The sequence below is a fragment of the Monopterus albus genome, unplaced genomic scaffold, assembly GCF_001952655.1.
Source record: "Monopterus albus unplaced genomic scaffold, M_albus_1.0 scaffold7.1, whole genome shotgun sequence".
NCBI classification, from domain to species: domain Eukaryota; kingdom Metazoa; phylum Chordata; class Actinopteri; order Synbranchiformes; family Synbranchidae; genus Monopterus; species Monopterus albus.
The window spans coordinates 3,708,085-3,728,308 of record NW_018127887.1 but is presented as its reverse complement, the minus strand read 5'-3'; the positions used below and the strand labels follow the sequence as shown (position 1 = coordinate 3,728,308).

Here is a 20,224-nt window from a genome sequence, read left to right as displayed (position 1 = left end):
TAAAGATTTCCTCTGTGTGTCTGCGCAATATCTGTGCTTGGCCACCTGTGTTTTTGCTGAAACCTGTCAAGAATAGAGGAGTGCAGAGGGGAGAATAATTTTCCTGGAGAGTCCAGTCTCTGTGCTGCTCTAGTGAGGAAGAGAGCCGGCGGGGAACAGGGTGGTGGCTGTGCTATGAAAGCAGCCCTCACAAACTGTGCAGCCATGTTAGACAAATCTGTGTGAGCTTGAGCCCCCACTAATAACTGTGAACCCTACAAAACCAACAGAAAGTTTTCACATAGTAAAAGTAAGAAAAGTTGAACCCCCACCTTTTTTCTTTCATTGTCTCTGCTAGGCATGCAGTCCCCTCTTGCCCTCTTTAATTCTCAGCAGTTTATAAAGCAGAAAGCAAAGTAGTTCCTCAGTAACAGATACACTTTACACATCCCCTTCCTTCTTTTCTTAGAGCTCCTGTAGTGCAAGGCCGAGGGTAAAAAGTTAAAACCACGAGCTCTGCCTTTGTAGTTTTTAGAACCAGATCCAATAGAGGCAGGAAGTTGTTCTACAATGGCGTTACAGTAATCTGCCACAAATGGAAAAAGCCAAATGCTGATCACCGAGTAGAGAAGGTGGCAGAACAGAGACAGAAAGAGGGAGGGAGGGACAAAAGGGGGAGAAAGAGAGCTAGCGTGTGTGAGAGACACAGACGTTACAGCAAAGAATAATCAATACAATCTAAGATGGTGGAAACAGCCATGCTGTTTAGCTCTCCCCTTGGCTCTCTCTGGCTTCCTTGCTCATTGTGTATACCAGTGCATGGATTCAGTTACAAAAATGTTTTTAGATATTTTCTTTTTTATCCCTCCTCCATTTTAAACAGAACAAATCAGCATCTCTGGGGAGGTTTCTCAAAAATTTCTCAGAACTATTAAATGTGCTTTACTGGGCAGGAGGCAGCTGTTTTTCCATGAGGAGCGCAGCAAAGTCTCACCCAAAAATGCTTATCAGCCTTTTGACTTTGTGCCAGACTAGTTGCAAGGGTTCAGCTTCAGTTTTCAGCTCGCTTTGTGACGGAGCCAGAGCAAGGAGGAGGGTCCTAGCCATGCTTTCTCTACCACATTGTTGAAAGTTTACCTTTTTCCTGTGTGTATGTGTGTGCGAGCATCTGGTCTATCCTGTGCATTCATACTAGCCACTGTGGCAAGCTAAAGAGTTAATGCACTCTGAGAGTGTGTGCAGTTTTCACTGTGCTCCCAAAACTGTTGCAGCCCCTCTACACTAAGAGATAAGATTAATAATTCAACCAGCTCTCAGAAGTGTTGCGTAGTTCAGAGATCCTTCAGCAGGGCAGTTCATTCTGAAGGATTGTGTGTTCCCTCTTTTTCTTCGCTTTCCTTTTCACCAGTTTATTTAGAAGCTAAGGTTCTGTACAGAGTATCCCAGTATGGCGTGCGAGTGTGTACACTGCGTCTGCGCGCTGCTGGAGGAGTGGATTTCTGTGCCATTCTTCCTCCTTCACCCCTCCCACACTGCCTTCCACCCTCCCACTCTCCCTCTCTCTTTCCTTCTGTGTCTGCGTCTCCCACCCATCGTATGCTCCCTCCCTTCCTCCCTCCTTCTGCTCTGTCTCCAGTGCAAATACTGTTCCTTGCCGTGTTGGACATGTGAAGAAAAAGTGACTGATTTGCGCGCTCGGCTGCACCTCCTATTTCATCATCAGCGGGGCTTTCTCTCCTTTAGTGTGCACTCGCTCTCTCTCCTCTCTCTCTCTCTCTTCTTTTTCTCTCCCTGTTTCGGTTGCTCCCCTCTTTCTGATCCAGCCACATGCAAAGGGGAGACTTAGGCTCTGCGATGGGGGGGAAAAAGAAAAAGTCTGCTGCTATTTCTACAGTCAGGGCCTCCCCACAGCCCGCCCTTCTATAGACGGAGCTTTTTTTCACTCACTACTAGCTGGATTTTAACCCTCTGCCTCCAACTAGCTGCACAACGTCTCTGCAAAGCCTGAGAATAAGTTGCTTTTTAAGGGCTTTTTCACACTTTTGGCACATTGATTTTGCATCACTTTGGACTGTGGCGTGATTTCTTCAGTCCTTTTATATTTTATTTTTGAAAAATCTTCCGCGCCTTCCTACTTTTTTTCCTCATTAACGGGTTTCTAATAGTATTTATTTGGTTATTCTTTTTTCTTTGGGATGGAAATTTGCGAAGGTGATGTTTCACCATGTGATAAGCCTAGTTCCATCTGGAGTGCTAAGGTGCCAGTTCTGATCGGTAACCTGTTTGTGGTGGGCTCGTGGTCTGGTTGACCACTATGGATGACAAGTAGAAAATATGACCAGTACCTGAGCGTGGTACACATCAGCCGTTTAAAGAAATATCCTTTATCAGCACCAGGGAGCGGTGTGAAATACCTTCCTCTTTTATCTTGACTCTCTGGTTCTCCTTCTATTTCCTTCCCATGTCCTGTCTCGCTCACTCTTGCTCTCTCTCTTTCACACCGACTCGCTCCCCTATCAGTGGACTGAGTGGCATGCTGAGCCGGAGCTCTTTCTGGGACAGGTGCCAACTGCAAATAAAAGACATTCAAAGGCAATAAGAGGAAATGTAGTTTTTTGTGAAATGTTAAATTGTTGAGGGGAAATGTCAGAAGTAGTCCTGCATGTTGTTTTGCTAAATGGCCATTTTGTGCTGTTATTTCATGTATGTATGAAGTATTAAAACTGAATGTAGGACTAAGGCTGTTGTTCAAGCAGAGGTTTGAATACTTTGCCACAATTATTCTAGTGAAGGCATTTCATTCAGGAAGAGAGAGGGAGTAACAAGGGAGACCAGCATATAGACTGCTGAATTATTCATGTGCCCAGCCAGGGCTGTGACTGGACTGATTGAGAGCTATTTGCATGCATCAGCCATGCTGTTTGTCTGTTTGCTAACATCCCTCATTCAAAGACTTGTTAACTAGCAGACAGGCTTAGCTGAAGCCTTGCAGACAGTCTTATGGCCTCCTTTTGTTTCAGGCCTCACCAGGCCTCTACCTAGCCAGTGGCGGGCGAGACGTGCAGCCCTGAACCCACTCTCACACTGTGACTGGAAGAAGGAGTGAGCCTGGAGCTGAGATTGCGGCTGGAGCTCAGGCTGGAGCTGGGGATGAGGCATGACTGTGAAGCGGACAATACGAGGGATATCCCTGGGTCTTGCAAGAACAACCGAAGAGGAGCTTATCACTTTCTCCTCTTCTTGACAGAGATGTGAATCAAAGCGAGAAGAACTGCCGATGTTTACACCCCGACTGGACATTTACCATTTTTGCTCTGAAATACTGGTGAGTGATATGTTCTAGTACTATACACTTAGTTTCGATGGAAGTTTATCCATGTGTTTACATTTAGGTTTTCAGTGTTTAACAAGCATCCTGTACAAATAAACATTTGATGCACTTGAGGTTCTTACACGGTTTCTTTTTACCTGGATATACAAGTGATTAGCAAAACCTACATGCTCATGTAGTTTAGGAACATTCTCTATACATTACAGTAGCACAGGTAGCAGCAAAAGCTCTGCTCCTTTAACTCTGAAAAGGCACCTTTGAAAGTTTTCACTTCCATAAAACCTAGTCGTAATTTAGTAATGCATAAAGAAAAGTTGTTAATAGCACTTTGATTGATAATCCTCCCTACAGTTGTGGAGGTATTGTATATAAATGATGCACTCCGGGCTTAGTATTGTATGTACTGTATGAACAGAACTATGTGTTGCACTGATTTGTGTGATTGGTTTAATGTTTTACAAGGCTTGATTGTCAACACAATTTCAATGAAAATCCTCTGTGTGTATTTGAAATTGTGTAGCTGCACTTTCCAAGCTTGTATTTTTTTAGAAGACAGAATAGACAACAGATGTAAAACAATCCATCACTTTATTTGCAAGACATTTGCCAATATATGCTTTATTTTAATGCTGATCACATCATTTCCTGATTTGCGTGTGTGTGTGTGTGTGTGTGTGTGTGTGTTTGTGTGTGTGTGTGTGTGTGTGTGAGTGGTTATAAGTTACTTATTTGAAGATGGGATTTTGGATGACTTATGCTTTGCATAGTAACAATTTGTGGCAAATGTATAGAAAGACCCCAAATCTCAAAATGATTTTGTGAATTGATTCATTTTGAGACCATTCTCTTTTCATTTGAAGGACAGAACAAATGTGAAGGAGCATTAACCCTCTGTTAGCAGTCGTAAAGCAATGCCTCAAAAATGACTGGGAAATTATGAATTTGATTTCAGATAAGTAACTTTGGATAAATTGTGATTTTTCTTTGGCACATTCTGCTTTTATTCAGTTAATTATAGTTATGTTGATACCTAATAATGATGGTTTCACATATCTTTTTTTTTTTTAAACCTGACTTATTAGAAGTTGATTTATGGAAATCTTCCATCTTTAGCCAATTTTGTGGTTTGGTTCTCAGAGGGTTGCCCTGGCTGCTTATCAGTGTTTATATAATTGGGGACTTTTTGAAGGGTAATGCAATATTAGAAGGTTTCAGGTCATTCATGATTCAGGTGGAGCTTTTCTATACATAGGTGATTATGTTGATTTATATGAATATAAGCTTTGCTTAACTAGAGGTGGGCACATGGTTTTGGCTGGCAGAGTGTCACAATACTCCACCCCTAAGGCCTTTTTGGCAGTGGATGGCAGGAGTCCAGGGAAAGGTTGCATGTTGAGAGGCAGATGGCAGGGTGTTGAGGGTTTGCAGTATTTTATCTCTTTGTAAAACTATACATGATCTATCCAACAGCCTGGTACATCTCACAGTGAGGAATGTGGGCAGCTTTACTGCAGCAACACAGCAAATACACTGTCAAACATACATATTTGTACATTCAATGTAATGATGCCTAACAATATTGAACAGATTTTTTATTGTCTTGTCTGTTTTTTGCCCTGCCAATGTGTGTTCTTAGGCTCGGTGAAATGGTCTGTTCTCACAAACATGTATAACAGTCAAAAATGCTCGTCAGTTGACTTTCTCTTCATTTTTATACATGGGTACCAGTGTGTCATGAATATACTCTAAAAATAGAGCTAAAGGAAACGGCATGCTGCAGCTAAAACAACAGGTTCCAGACTTGAACTTGACTGTGACATTGAATTTGAATGAGAAGTTCCAGATGTTTTAATGAGATTGTATTCTCATTACAGTGTATTGGTTAAGCACTGTATGTTTTTGTATGATAAAAAAATCCAACTGACGACACCTCAAAACAAAAAAAGGGGAAATAAATGATACTTTATGTAGAATTATTATTCTACAGTGTACACTATAATTTTAAGCAATTATTATATGGACAGGATTTAAAAAATATTTGAATAATTTTTCACTCACTGGTTACCTTTATTGTGCTGTGTTTAATTTGTTTGAGAAGTATTTCAGTTCCACAATACTATGCATAGTATACAGAGAGAAAGCAAAAAAAAAAATGTTTGCTAAATAATATGATCCCTTTTTTCTGTACAGAATTATTTAAAAATTGTATAAGTTCCTTATGAAGTTTCAAAGAGGGAACACTTGGAGAAAGAAATGCTTTTTGTCTAAAAGCATAGAGGAAAACATGGCAGACAGCCTTAAATAAAATATCAGCCATATATGTTTTACAGCATTGCTCTGGTGTAGAGAATACATAATGGTTGACAAATACACAGCATCAGTATATTTAACTCTGTGTGTGTGTGTGTGTGTGTGTGTGTGTGTGTGTGTGTGTGTGTGTGTGGTAAGATATTATATGCATGCATGTCTGCTTCACTTGGTGGATCGTAGCTTTGGTTTTTGTAAATCCTTCAGGGTTTTTTTTTATGTTTTTAAGTTAATTACACCATTTTTCTGCTTTTTTAATCTTGCATATCAAACCTGTGAGTATGTCAAGTGTCCCATTTTGAAGGGTCGCAACCATTTTTATGCATGAATTAATTTATTTATTTCAATCTAAAATTCAGTTTTTCCTGACATTTATCTAGTTATGCCTTTAGACCAATGTAGAAGTATAGTTCTATCCTTACGTCAATTATTTAAATTTTGTATGATCCCAGCTGTTCCAGCATTTCATTATTTGTTGTTTTGAACAATATTGTAAGCATAAAACTTTGATCAGTTTCATTAAGAAAATCTTGTCTGTCATGTATGTTTCTAATACTGTTCCTGCTCAGCACTAAGTGTTGAGTATGTTGTTCAAGTCATGTACCAGTGCTCAGTGTATTCTTTCTATTGCAACACACACTGCAAATGACTCATTCACCAGTACAACACAGCAATAAGCTGCCAATACACTGTTTCATTTGTTTAAGTGCATAAATTGGTATTTATGATTATATGATTTTGCTTCATTTATGAGCTTGCTGTGAATTACATCCATTTTCCTCCTGGCTAATATGGAATACAGATTGGAGTGGTGAATAGGGGCCAAGTGAGCACTCAGTGTAGATGTATTTTTCTGCCATAATAATGAAGCCTCTTTTATTTCTCTTGCTCATGTGGGTTCAGTGTGCTGTTTTAAGTACAATAAACCCCACATAATGAAAGTTATATTGTATGTTGAAGCTCTTTGGACGACTGTCAGCATTAGGGATTTGACTGACATTTATTACTGTCTGGGCTGCCAGGACTAACGATGCATTTAATTTTATTTCCTATATATTTAATCGTTGGACAGTGAGATAATATGTATTTATTGTTAACAGAACCATATGGTGTTATGATATTAGATTTTTAGAAATGTATTAATTTTTTGTAGAATTTTTAAGCTACACAAAAAAGGGACGGGTCTTTTAAAATCACAAAAACATCATTGCTAAATAAACCACAAGGCTCATTCTCGCTATAGCATAAGCAGGCACGTTTTCCTTTTTTTTTTTTAATTTTTAAGCTCATTTAAGTAGCTGCTCAATGCTTTACTTGTAAAATGAAGGCTATGGAAAATAAAATCTGGCATAGCATTATATTTATTTAAGGTATCAATACGACAGCTTGGCAGTTCCACCTTGGGTCCAGTATTCTTACTGAGAGACTATGCAATGTAATTACCACTCTGCAGCTGCAGTTTAGCACAAGCAGGTCACTGCTTGTGGAAATGAAGCTGGATTTAAATTTTCCACTTTGGCAGCCTATCATGTTTCAAGGTCACAGTGCAACCTGCAAAAACCTCTGAGACAATTGCTTACATTTTACACTATGTCAATCATAATAACATCTGCTTCAGGCTTTTATTTAACTGCTGTCAGTCGGTAGAAAGGTCTGTTCAGATCTCCTCGAGGTAAACGGCAGTCTAGTCTGATCAGGTCTATAGTAGAAGCTGGCCAGGCGCCCTGTTGCCCTCATGTACTGTGAACGTGGGAGAGCAGATGAGTGGATGTACAGTGGCCACTACAGGCTGTACTGCACTCATACAGTATCAGTAGTACAGTATACAGTAGGAAGTGGGCCAGGCCTGTATTTGTAACCAGAGAGGCTGGTTACGTACATGACCATTTTTAGCTTGGTGGCATTGCACAAAAACAGAAATTTCAAGGCTCCATAAACAAGATAATTACAGTTGCATCTGCTGATTACACACATACAATATGTACATATACACCAAAGTCTCCAAACCTGCTTTTTCTCACTTCTCTCTCACCATACATGGAAGCCATTAGTCCATTACCCCTTTTACTAGGATTGGGGGCCATTTTATTCTCCCTGTGTTAATCAGGATGTCAGCTGGGAGTGTCACATGTAATTTATCCACAAAACCACAGCAACTCCGCAGAGACAGTGAGCACAGTCATAATGACATAATATTGGACTGGGGGAGAGTTTCGGGGGTGACAGATGATGTAGATTTTCCTCCTCTGCACCTCCCCTCTTGCCCTCTAGACATTCTCAAACAAGACCTGTGTATTTTTCACATGCTTGCTTTACATTATGGGCCCGTTAGCTGTGGTCAGGGTTTTTTTTTTTATACTGGAGTATATTTACCCAAGGGTGATTTTCTTACACACATGCTGTTCAACCAGAGTCTAAGTGTTAAAAACCGAACTTTTAAACAACTCTTTCAAGAGAATTTAGTTTGACAGGCAGGTTTCTTTCACCAAATCAGATTAAAATAAAACAAAACTACATTTTTTTTTCCTTTGCCTCTGACCACTCAGTATATTCAGCATGTGTTTTAGAGACCCCTTAGTCTGAGGTCTGCAGCATCACGCGAGTGTCTCTGAGCACACACTGTAAGGATAGATACTTGTTTTATGTAAATGCCAGGCAAAGCGATATTCCAGATAAAATCGAGCTGCACCCACTCAACTTTTCAGTACTCGTATATTTCTTCAGCTTTGGCCTCTGCTGTCGCCAAGGCAATTTAGTGAGTGAAAAACTGCAGAGTCAGCAAAATTGTTCCACTTGGAGGTAAAGTTGGAAGTGTTGAGAGGCCTTGCCTGCAACTCTCAGGCTATCAAAATACTGCAAATCCCTTCCCTCACCTCATTGCCACTTCAATTTCTTACTGTTCATCAGTACTGAGCTGAGTTACTTTTAGAGATAAACACAAATGCACTGGCTTGAGCTGCTTTATGTCAGTACAGAAAAATTAATATTCTATAGACTATGTTCATTTTCTGTTATTGATTTGACTGTAATTTACTATTTACTTTTGTAATCATTTCTACCTTGTATTTGTTATTTCTGAATTTTGAGCCAAACATTACACCCTACCTAACTGGACCTCTTCAGCTTTAAATGTCAATACAAAAGGTTTTGTAATCAAGGTCAGTTTAAAAATGAATATATTTATTGTGTTTTCTTACAGTACAGCTGTCTATGTGGTATAGGCTTCGTGAGTCATCAGCATGCATGCACACAAACAACAGAGTGCAGTGAGTGCACAGATCGGACATGAATCTCTCTCCATGGGCTGGAGGGGTTGAGTTACTCATGAGCCCAGAAACATGTGCTGGCTGCAGTCCAAGGCACTGCACTATAATTATAAACGTTAGAAACAATATATAAAAGATCCTTCACCAGCAAGGCCATGTTCCGCACTGCAATTAGCATCCATGTACAGAATTAGCACCCTTCAGCAGCTGCCGTGCTGAATGGAGAATTGACAGTGACCTCCTCGGTCTGATAGAGGACAACCCTCACATCTTTCTTTATCCCTGTCACCCTCTTTATTTTTCTGCAATCTCAGATTTGGCTAATGATGACTAACTACGCCTGTGGTCCTGGCATCATACACCTGTGTACAGTATGCAAACAGGCACATTTCAAAAGCTGCCTGAAACATTAATGCTGTATAGTTTATACATGTCCTGATGTGTGAACATAAACATACTGTGCCGCATGTGCAGAAAATCACTGGTGCCATCTCACCCACACACATGATACTGTAGTAGGCCTTCAGTAATACATCATGCCAAAGTGTGTGCACGTATGCAGCGAGTGGGTGCTACTAGGCAAGGCCAAGGCCACGATGGTTGGGTGGGCATGCAGCAGTCAGAGTTGGCTGGGTACAGGCCAACAGAGAAGGTGCAGTGTGTTACATGTTCCACTAATGAGTTTCCTTGGCCAAGCAAGACCGTGGGGCGAGCTTATTAGTAAACCGGCTACGGCTGCTGCTCTCCAACTGATGGCTCTCTCTGTTTCTGCTTCTCTGTTTCCCTTTCTTCTCTTCCTTCGCCTCTACAATCTCTTTTCACCTCTCTCTTTGTCTGTCCTCCTTGCAGGCAGTAAGATGGGTTTTACCTTCAGCCAGAGGCGCGACCAGTTCGGCCAAAAAGTGAAATCGTGGACAGACAGAATGGCGATCGCAGTAGTAAGTACTTTAATGTATTGTAAATGTATTATGGTTTTATTTAATGATGCATTGTAAAGTCATTGTTTTGTCTTGAATTTCATTTAATGAGATGAAGTGTGTAATTAGATGCTGCGTAAGTTTCATTTATTATATGCGTGGCATGAAACTGCTCCATTTACATTTATTTTCAGTCTCCTTCTGAGAGAATGCAAGCCTGCACTAGATTAAATCATAATTGCTGGATATTGTGCTTTTATTCAATTCGAGAAGCCAAGTGGTCCCAGCGGTTTGTTAGTGCAGAAGATTAAAAAAAAGAAAAAACAATGTTTAGTGTACATGCACAGAAAACACTCAGGGTATAATTTTAATTGTCCATGAGGCATAGTAAGTCTTGACTCTCTCTGTGCTGAGGCCAGGATCTGTTAGAAAATGGCTTCCACTCTCTGCCTTCCAGCTCTCAGCTCCGTGCCGCCATTTTGTGCAGCGCTGCCAAAGTAGTCAGGTAGCAGGATGAGAGGGACGGAGTGAAATGGGGGGAAATAGTGGGCGCAACTGGATGCTGAATTAACTATCAAATTAAAATAAATGGGAGAAACGAAGGGCTCCTCTGGACAATGACTGAGTACATAATATTGCTTTTCTTATGGAGAGAGGTTTTTAATTGTTGCAGGCTGACTGCATTCAGACAAGCAGCATCCCCCTCTGGACCCTTCCAAGCTCCTCTTCTCAAAGTGCTGACCCTGGGTGGATGCCATAAATGGTGCTTTTCCACTGGGGCAAATGTGCTGGCAGGGCCCACAGCTATATGACCCCCTCTCACCCTCCACCCTCTATCAGTCCTCCCTCTCTCCTTCACAGGCTTCAGAGTCCCCAGTAGCCTGGCCCCCATTGAAACACAACCTGTCTGTTTAAAGTACTCTAGAGCTAGAGTTTGCATGGAAACAGTTTTAACTTCTGCATATGTACCTGTCTCCACCCTAACCAAAGCAGACTGTTGACTGTAGCTTCAAATCCTTCTGTGCTTGTATCATATGCACTCGATAACCCCAGGCCACACCCTACAGCCTCCAGCAGCACTAGCTAGCTGCCCACGATTCTGGATTTCTGTATGCGCCAGGCATTTGATTACATGTGCAGATGTTAATAAAATCCTCCTCTCATCTGACCCGAAGTCCATGGACATTATATTAAGCTTTCAGTAGGTGTTCACTGCTGCTTCTCTCTTGATCCACCAATTGCTAAATTTACCTGACAAAATCACAGAAAACCCATCTTTTTACCATTATGTTAAAAGAAAGTGGAACAAAGAATAATGCTTCAGGAATTGTTGTGCCATTTTTCCTACAGTTTCATAAAAATGAAATGATTTATTTAATATAAAACAGTTTCAGTTTAAGAGCACAATAGTCATGTGATTTTCTTCTATTAAATAGCACATTCATAGTTTATGAAATTAGCCTCTAAATGTTAAATGCTGTTTATTAGCTTTTATCAAGCACTGAAATTTTTCTACTTTTGAAGTAATTTTACTTGCTTGTTATTGCTCAGGTAATGTTAAATCACGGTAGTGACAAAATCATCAACCTTACGGGGACACTTAAGATTTGGATGTTGCATTTTCCAACTTAGCAGGTAAATTGATCAGTGTGCCAGCATCATAAAGCATTAGGTCCTTTGTTTTTAAGAATTGTGAAAGACATCAATATGTATACAAGGTGCCAAGACCATCACAAACATAAATAAAAACTACAATTAATGCTACGTAGTTGTGTGCCTCCACCAATCAGTCAAAATCACGGAAATGGAACAGACGAGGTCACTGACCTTGACATTTGACCACCAAAATTTAAAGAGTTCACCCTTGAACCCAAATCTGAAGAAATTCCCTCAAGGAATTCCTGAGATATGTTCACAAGAATGGGATGAACATGAGGTCACAGTGACCTTGACCAATGACCTTTGACCACCAAATTCTAATCAGTTCATCTTTGAATTCAAGTGGACATTTGTGCCAAATTTGAAGAGATTCCCTCAAGGTGTTCCTGACATATCGAATTCACAAGAATGAAGCGTATGGACGTACAGCCTGAAAACATTTTGCCTTCAGCCGTGGCTATCAGCAGTGCGAAGGCATAAAAATGTTCTTGTTGTCAGGTTACACTAGAAAACAGCACCAGTTTACTCTATATCTAGATACTATGTCTGTGTACATCCTGCAGTGCTGTTGTAAAAACTCCCTTACGTATCAGTGTGCGCCTTTGCTGGCATGTACTGTAATTTAGACTAGGTGCAAAATATAGCAGGGCCCCCTGCAGCACCTGGCCTGTCACAAACAACTCTTATTCAGAAAGGCAGTGGCTTTTTAACAGTCCACAGTGCACTCTGTCCCCTTTGGCTCCTGACTCTTTAACCTGGTTGTGTGTTTGTGTATGGGAGAGTGTGGCCTCCATATTGTGTTTGTGGAATGAATTATGAATGCTATTACATAACCATGGCCTGTTTCTAGGGAATATCTCTATAGTGTCTACTCAGAGACCAAAGAATGAATACATTTACCCTGCCTAGACCTCTTGGAAATGATACTGTGAAGCTGGCCTGCCTGCGTTTGTTTATGGTTATATAGAGCAGATGGCCATGCAACATGGTCACATATCACACACCAGCTGCCTTGCTGGCACTGCCACACATGCAAATGCTTATAGGCAGAAATGTATGAATATTTGAAGGAGATTCAAATATACAGAAATTCATTTTTTAACTCACAGAGGGAAAAGTCTTGCATCTCTTTATCAGTGTTCATTACTGTATATAAGACTTCACTTTGGCAGCAGGTCTATCTAGAACAATGGCACGCATAACTGATGCCCAAGCTTTTCAGTGTTGACTGTGGTGTATTTTACCGGCCTAGCTTTCAGCTTTAACTGCTAACCACTGTAGTGAGTTTGACTACAGCCAGCTGTAGCCTGGGGGCAACAAGCTCTTCAAGGTTACAAACTATACAGCTCCCTGTCTGCCCGCTCTGGCCCTCTGTCTGTCAGCTGTAGTTCATGTCCAGGGAGTTAGGTATTTGTCCCACCCTCTAAATATAGCTGGCGACAGATGCAGCTCAATGGGGCACTGCCAAAGATGAAAGGGGCCCTGCAGGCAGGCTAGTGCAGAGTTGGGTATGCAGATGTGTCAGGTCTATAGACTTTGTCTAATAGACAGGGGTCCTACAAGTCACTGGCAGCCACATGACAGTTTCTTCAGCTTTCATTAGCTTGGCAGCACCAAAGCTAAAGCTGTGAATGAGAGTATATATCTCTGAATCTAATTTCTATGGATTAACACATCATCTTCTAATGGACTTCATGGCCACTATTAAATTTGTACTCCCAGTTAAAATTAAAATGTGTTGCAGACCATGATTAAGATCTACATGTTAGTACTTGTATGTCCTGGAATTACAACCATATACAAGGCTATTAATCTGGTAACCCTAAAGTAGGTGTGACAACCGTGGATTGTATGCCTGTTCCACTTCATAAATTTGATCACATCACCTCTTTTTTTTTTTTTTTTTTGCATGCAGTTACGGCATGGAAAGAAGTTATTTCAGCATGTGCAAATATCTCCTGATAGAACGTACAATTTTCCCAAAAGACAAAACTATAAGCTTTATATTTTTAAACCTCTTATGAATATTGTGTTAAGTGTCCATCAGTTTAAATATTTAGCTATTAATTTAAAATTAAGCATCATTACTTTTGTCTTTTCAGCCTGTAGGCTTGTGTATCGTGAGCACTAATGAGCATAATGACTGAAACTGTTAAAAGGCATCATATTTTAGGTGTTCTGATATGTAATAGCCACATGCCCACCTTCCAGAAACACATAGCTTCTGGGTAGACCTTTCTATAGGCCTGTGCCTGCTGTGCATCCTGTTGCTTTACCGTGCCTGTGTGCACACATGTCCATATGAGTGTCTGTATGTTTCTCCATGTACGTGTGACTGTATATTGTGTGTGAGAGAGATAAGAAGCAGCTGGTTGGGCTGAGTGGTCTGAGCAACCCCTGCTGCGTGCCCTGTCATTACAATGATTGGGGTCATTTTTTACTTCTAATATACAGGGCCAGGGATGGGGTGTGTGGGGTGGGGGGTGCTGGGATCAGCTAACTCTGCCTAATCCCGTTCTCTTCACCTGGCATGTTTATGGCTCTGTTGGGGGATGGAGGGGTGGAGGCAAGTAAGTCACTGGGGTCGGTTCATCTTACAGCCTGACAGGCAGACACACATGTTATGCACATACTGTAGATGTGAGTACATGCACACTTTATCACACATATACTGTATACACATGTTGATCTGCACACACACATACCACACAGACACAAGTGCATACATTACACATGCATTAATGCATACATGTAGCTCTTCACACAGACACATACAGTATATCACTAATTCCATATGAACATATGAAGATACACATATGCATTTCCTCTTATTTCACTCTCCTAACACACATGCACATACTGTTTGCAAGTTCAATATCTGCCTCATGCAGAGGTGATGAGGAGGTCAGTCTGTCTGACTTTGAGCAGAATCCCCCTGTGGCTTGCCCCAACCATCCTCCTGGCATGTGTAACAGGACCTGCCCATGCAGCCTCTCCTCTTCTTCCCTCTCCTCCCACCGCCTCCCTCCTGGCCCTGTTATATATAGATGGGTCATGCCTGCTGAGCTATCCTGAGGGGATAGTGGGGGGGCATAGAAGCTATACTTCCCTTTATAAATGTTCCATCATGTCTGTCTGGATTCCCGTCTGTGCCCAGACACCACTTCACTTGTAGCTGGGTGCCTACTGTATGTACTGTAGATGTACACAGAAAAAGAAGAAATACGTACAAATGTGCACATACGGTACCCAGGCATGGGAATTCCCTGTATTTTGCCGGAAATCTGGACTTTTTGGGGTAATTTCTGAGATCAGTGTAAATCCACAGAGAAAATCTGGGGGGCATCACTGTATTTGCACAATTCTATGTATGTGAGGACAGCAGACCAAAAGGCACTGTGTATACCAGACTATTTTCCTTTAATAAAACTGTGTACATTTGGTGAAATTAAGATCTGAGGACTACATATAGAATATGTAAACAGGACTATGAATCTATGTAGGCATTTCATGCCAATTACATCTGTCCTATGCCAAGTCTCTGTCTACATAAAAGACATTAAAGTTTGATACAAAGCCTTGTGTATGGGTCTTAGAAGGTTAATGGATGTAACTTGTGACTTTCTGAACTGTAAAATGTGTAGCCATTTTGGACAGGACTCTCCGGTAAAAGAGAGATCCTGATCTGTTGAGGTAAATTAAGAAAATTTTAAATGTGCACAACTTTAAAATCTAAAACTTGGCAATTTTAGAGCTTGTGAGTAATAAACACATTATTTACCTGAAATGTTATGAATAAGCAAAAATATACACAAAATAATAAAGATGCATATTGTGTAAAAGTCCGGTTTCTTTTCTGAATTATCCACCACATACCACCCGAACCTCAAAGATCAGGTTACAAGGTTACAGCACTCCACTCTATCACACTATCACTGCAGTGAAACTAAGCTTCAGTATTGATTGATAGGTACGATAACACTTAGACTGAAGTGTGATTGAATTGAAATGGCTTTTAAATCAGTGGGTACCTTTGCTGTGAACACGGTGAGAAAATGTGATGAGGTAAATAAATATCATGTTTGAACTTTTTCAATTTAAAGGGTATTTTTCCACATTTGTTCGTCTCTGCACATGTGCATGCATTTAAAACTGTGTCCTTGTGTGGATATTTTTGTTTATGCATTTGCATCTGCATGCCCCACAGTGTGAGCGCTGTATATGATGGTGTGAGATTATGAGACGATGAGGTGTAGAAAGCAGGACGTTGCTCCCTGGTCTTCCCATACAGCTAGTGAAGGTGAAGGTACAAGGCTAAAGCAGTGGGTTAGTTACAGTGTGAAGAAGTGCTTGCTGAGTTTGCAGACTTTTAAGAAGACTGAATTTTCAGGGGGACCATTGCTTGGTCAAAAAAAAATGGTGTTTTTAGACTGTATTGCATAACAGTTTTAAGAGCCCTAAACAAGTGTGCACATGAGTACATGCCTGTGTGTGTGCGTCTGTATGTGTTCTTGCACTGCATATTGGTCCTGTGCAGTGCGTGTGTGTGGGTGCGAGTGTGAATATTTCCCTGTCACTAGATGGTATCTGCTGGCTTCACTTGAAAGCAGTAGTTTTCTTGGACGCTATGTTGTTCAGGACCCCAGAGCCATCTACTGTATTAGATTAAAGAAAGTCCACTCAGCAGATTGAGGGGATGGTGTGCCTTGACCTTACTTTATGAAGTCTGGGCCCCATACCTTTGAGGTTTTACCAAAGCAGCACAATGAGAAAAGATGGTGACATGAATACTGATATGCTCTACACAGGTCAGTCAGTTTCCGATATGTACAGTAAAGCTAAAGAATTATTTGAATTCTCTAATGTGCAATTTATTTGAAATTTAGGTTTTCTACAAAACAGTAACACTTTCAGCCTTTTTCTGTTTCAAAATCTAACCAGTGAAATGATTATTTTGGTTTTTCAGTTGAAAAGAATTAGCTTTAAATTAAACATATTATGTGCCTGTATAGTATCTACAGTATCATTTCTGTCTGCCACTACCATCAGTATGTGTACATGTATATTTGTGCATACTGTAGGTTGCAACACTATGCCTCCTTCTGTCAGCTTTTCTCTTCCTGCAAATTGTCTGTGTACTCCTTGTGTGTGTGTGTTACCCTGTAAGGGTGTGTGTCTGTGCATACTTACAGTAAAATTCACTCATCCAGTGCTTTGGTGTAAGTAAGGCAGTGTTGAATAATGCAGAGAGCCTCAGACTCACCACTAAGCAGACAGAATGGGGCCTCTCAGCTTAAGACATTCTGTTGTGCATTGTGCTGTGCCATATTTGTGCCTTCACTGATAGAATAATATTACTGTACTGTAGATGTTCATGCGGACAAAAATTACCCTGATAAAACTTTGTTTCAGCCAGTTGTGACAGTTAAGCAAGCAGGATGGTATGATTTTCTGACAGAACAGACAAGTATGGGCCCTAAAAATGTTCTGATAAGCTAACTGTAACCACATAAACATATTGTAAGGAAAACCAGACAGTATGTTTCCACCTGAGAACCAGAAACACTCTTGTACAGACTGTCAGCCACTGGGATGTTTGTAATTGATCTCACAGAAGTCAAACCCAGTCATCATGTTGAAGTATTTCTCCATTTCCTTTGTTGCAGAAGTAACAGATTTTCCCTCTCGGGAATTTTCAAATGGGTGATAGGCCAGCATGCCCTCCCTTCGCTGCATGTTACTGAGCAGGTGAGAAACATTAACAGCAGCGGCAGCTGTGGCCCTCTGCTCCGCACATGTGAGCCAGAATGAGCTAGCTCGAGCTCGCCCACTCTCAACACTGATCTCTAATGTTACCGCTGTCGTCTCTGAAGCACAGAAAGCGGTACTAAGAAAAAAGGAGAAACACAGTGGAATCAACACAGATTGTTATATAAAATTAATCCAGATTTTTTTTTGTGTGTGTTTGTGTGTAATTTATTTGTTGTGAAAAGTAATACTTAGCTTAAGAGCAGTGATTCCCAAATGTTTGGCTTGTGACCTTTTAATGCAAAGCCATTTCTACTCACAACCCCATGTCACAGGTTGTATACGAGTTGTACATTAAAATCATTTCAGTTGTGGAGAGGTAAATCTTTCACAATGAAAACAAAAAGGCAGTTTGTTTGAGACAAACCCTGCTGAATCATTTTAATTCCCATCAGACCGAGGTATGAACCGGGTGACCTGGTTCATGTTCAGCACAAACTCCAGTCACACCAGTGAGGTGTCCCAGAGGAGAGAGGTGTGTGTGTGCTTGTGTTTCTGTGATTCATAAGTGCTGTATTGTATTCAGCGAGGTGTGTCAAAGGGAATTACCTGCACGAATGGGGACGTGAAAGGACTTTGTTTTTTTAAAAACTGTCCTTTGGGGTGAGGTAGTAGGTTGTATAGTTTTAGGGTCATACCCTTCGTGTCAGATAACTATACAACTTACTGTCTTTCCTAAAGTGGCTGTAATATCATCAGATGCCATTGCTGGAGCTTATGGATCTGGATCATCACTGGAATATCGCACGTTTACCCACCAACTGCTAAGGACATAACTCAGTTCTGGCATTTGATAGTGATAGGTCATTTTTGCAGTTATTTTACATAGTTTTCTATTTCTTGATTTGTATGGCTGCACTTTTTATGGTCAATAAAAGTGTTTCTGTCATAAGTGTTGTTATGGCTTGTTGGTGTTATTTGTACCAGACATCCAGCAGCAATCACCAACATATCTTATCAGAACTGTTCTCATCTGATTATCACTTTTTAGATCTTGTTTCTAACTTTTTAACATTTTTTCCCTCCTGTTTAATGATTTTGATATGAAGTGTATTTATTGCCCACATGTGAAAATTGTATCTCATAGTATTTATTTACTCTGTTTAATATGTGCAGACTTGTATGTCACTCCACCACAGTGTTTTCCAGTACAAGTTATACCTGTAAGACTTATCTGGTGTTCGTACGGGGTGAGGTAGTAGGTTGTGTGGTTTCAGGGTAGTGATTTTGCCCAATCAGGAGATAACTATACAACCTACTGCCTTCCCCGAAGGGCAGCAATACTTCATCATACAGACAACACAGCATCAAAAACTCCCAGAATCAATAAAGCAGACCAGCACAGCTGTCCAAGCCGTGTCATCAGGTCGTCTCTTAGCAGAGCAGGCCACCAGGTAAAGTCATCGCTATGAGATTTGTTTTGATTTGAATTTTCTACTTCAAATATTAATAAAAAAGTAAAGTCATGAATCAGGTTGTCTTTGACATTGTGTTCTTACATTCAGTGTGTCCATTTAAATACTTCAGATTTTGTGACTATTCACAGTCAGGTGCTAAATGGTTTCCAAAGCAAAGCCATTCTGTGATGAAGCTCGTCTACACTCACAGCAGTGTTTGCTCTCTTCAGGTGTGTCAGCTACCCAAACAATGAACCACTCTTCAATCACCAGATTCTGTTAAACCTCCTGATCAACTTGTTCAGTCTATTTTAATGCTCAAGTATTGAACATAAAAAAACAATTGTTCTGTTAAACAGTATGGAAAATACTGGAAATATCTCTGAAAAACTAACTCAACTATCTTCATTTATTCCTGGGATTAACTAGCAGCCCAGGCACGTCCTAAAGCCCCAGAGCAGAGCAGATGGAAAGACGAGTCGTGACACAGTCTCACCTCTTGGTCTACAGTGATTCATGTGGCAGCAGATGATGGCTACAGTATTCTATCACTGGCCAACAGCATACATAAATACACACACATGCAGATAAATGACGAGGTGATTGCCAGCCGGTATTCGTCTGACTTGGGCATCAGACATTCCTCACTGTCTGAGACTGCAGCCCTGTATCTCATATTAAGGTCAGACTTAGGACTGTCATTCACAGTGAGATTTCTCATTCACCCCCGTATCTTCACTCTACAGTCATATAACAAGTGATTAACTTTGTCAGAATAAAACTGCCTATTAATATGGGTTTCACTATAAATATGCATATACAGACCTACTGAGTTTCTACTGTACATACTTGCACTGTTCCAGTATGCACACATTTTGTACTTCACCTTGTCACATATTAGTCATACCAAACGTGCTAAGCTGGTTACATATTCACCAAATGTCTCTGACACAATGAGAAGGATTATGTGATGGTACGTCGCTGGAGTAGCACAGCACAGAGCTGTAACATTGTGGTGTGGGAAAAAAATCTGAGTACTGTGCTGAATCCCATGTGTCTAGACCGGTGTTGACTGTACTTGTATGTGGGCTGCACCCACTGTGTCCATCAGCCACCATATTGAACTGATATGAGCCTTGGCTTTGGTGATAGAGCAAAGTGAGCTGAATACTAAGCCCGATAAAACAGTGGTTCTGTGTGCGTCGTATTTCTGGGGTTGCTTCTCTAAAGGCCAGCCTCCATCCTTCATCTCTTGCCTCGCTTCTTCGCCAAAAACATTGCCACAACCTTTGCTATCAATCCTGGGATATTCATATCCAATGCAATAAGGAACTAATGAAAAGCTTCTGGGACTCAATATTCTGTAGTTTTATCCAAAGTTGCCAGGACTTTGAAAAGAATAACACTCACAACAATGCTTTTCTAAGCTTTTATGTGATGTCATAGCTGTATAAATGGAATAGTGTTATTGATTGACTGTAAGTGGATAGGACTGTGTGGGAAGGCCCCTCAGATTAACCACAAAGCAATGTGCATTTGCTGAAATGAAGAAACGTGAAG

At 40.8% G+C, this 20,224-nt stretch overlaps 1 long non-coding RNA gene across 3 annotated transcripts in view; it reads left to right on the top strand.

Annotated features, from left to right (window-relative positions):
* The window catches only part of LOC109973469 (uncharacterized), a 38,534-nt gene extending 21,372 nt beyond the window's left edge, over positions 1-17,162 (top strand). Inside the window, exons 3-5 of one of the 3 annotated variants that reach the window (XR_002276829.1) lie at positions 3,000-3,304; positions 9,733-9,821; positions 17,126-17,162. This is a non-coding gene — a long non-coding RNA (uncharacterized LOC109973469). Of the gene's footprint in view, positions 1-2,393; positions 3,305-9,732; positions 9,822-10,473; positions 11,052-17,125 lie in introns of those variants that run through there. The other 2 variants (XR_002276828.1, XR_002276831.1) reach the window with 2 other exon arrangements.
* The last annotated feature ends 3,062 nt before the right edge of the window (positions 17,163-20,224 follow it).